The sequence below is a fragment of the Macaca fascicularis genome, chromosome 4 (genome assembly GCF_037993035.2).
Source record: "Macaca fascicularis isolate 582-1 chromosome 4, T2T-MFA8v1.1".
NCBI classification, from domain to species: Eukaryota; Metazoa; Chordata; class Mammalia; order Primates; family Cercopithecidae; genus Macaca; species Macaca fascicularis.
This window is the reverse complement of record NC_088378.1, coordinates 145607276-145608570: the sequence shown is the minus strand read 5'-3', so window position 1 is coordinate 145608570 and position 1295 is coordinate 145607276. Positions and strand designations below refer to the sequence as shown.

Below are 1295 nucleotides of genomic sequence, written 5' to 3'. Positions count from 1 at the left end.
CGGCCTCCCAAAGGGCTGGGATTACAGGCGTGAGCCACCGCTTCCGGCCGACTTGGGTAAATCTCAAGGCATTATGCTAAGTAAAGGAAGCTAATCTCAAAAAGTTGCATACTGTATGATTCCATTTCTACGACATTTTCCAAAAGGCCAAAATGTACAAATGGAAAACGTATTTACGATTGTCAGCTGCTATGTCTGGGATTTGGATGAGACTATAAAGGAACAGTGCTAGGGAGGCTTATGGATTGATAAAACTGATGTGTATCCTGATATGGTAAAGACTATGTGTATATACATATAAGTGCTTTTTAAAAGTCAATTTTACTTAATAATTTTTAAAAATACAGATAGCTCCCATTTGTGGCATAGACTATATACACTCCATGGTTTCTCTGAGAAACACTTTCACCAAGCTCTTGAAAGAGCTTACTTTGAGCAGGGTTTGGAGGAAAGAAAACCCGGTGAGACCCTGGAGCACTGCACATTGCCAGTGAAGGAGGATTACTGAGGTTACTAGTTCATTAAGTAAACGAACTAGCGACATTTTGACAGCAAACACATACACCGCCAGGGTAGAATTAGAGAGGGGCGAACGATGATATAAGTACTCCTGTAAGTTCCGTCTTACATTAACCAGAGGGGAGAAAGATGATACAAGTGCTCCTGTACTTTTCGTATTACATTAACCTGACCCCATTTTAGGGTAAAATTTCAAACGTAGTCGGCAGGATTCGAACCTGCGCGGGGAGACCCCAATGGATTTCTAGTCCATCGCCTTAACCACTCGGCCACGACTACAGACATGGCAACCGGACTACAGACATGACAGAACTTTGGAAGAACTAAGATGACCATATCCACCACACAAGCATCTTTATTTCGAACAAACCGGATCAATTCAACAACCAGCTCCCCTGGGGACAAATTTGCCTCCTTGCTGGAGTACTCGAAACTGAAAACAAATTTACTCACCAAGGAGGTGGAGCCAGGCCTTAATCCTACTTTTAAACCTGGGACCTTCTGCTAGACTATGGGACCTTCTGCTAGAACCCCCAGGAGACCAGCCTCCTGGCTGAATGACACTGTTGCTTAATGGATTTCAGAGAAGGAAATGCTCCCTCGTGTGGGGAAAAGAAGGAGAGATCAGACTGTTACTGTGTCTATGCAGAAAGTAGACATAAGAGACTCCATTTTGTTCCGTATTAAGAAAAATTTTTCTGCCTTGAGATGCTGCTAATCTGTAACCCTAGCCCCAATCCTGTGCTAGCAGAGACATGCGCTGTGTTGACTCCAGG

At 43.7% G+C, this 1295-nt stretch overlaps 1 non-coding gene across 1 annotated transcript; it reads right to left on the bottom strand.

Annotated features, from left to right (window-relative positions):
- Positions 1-716: 716 nt before the first annotated feature.
- TRNAS-AGA (transfer RNA serine (anticodon AGA)) lies at positions 717-798 on the bottom strand. Its single transcript has one exon. It is a non-coding gene; the product is annotated as a tRNA-Ser (tRNA).
- Positions 799-1295: the final 497 nt, after the last annotated feature.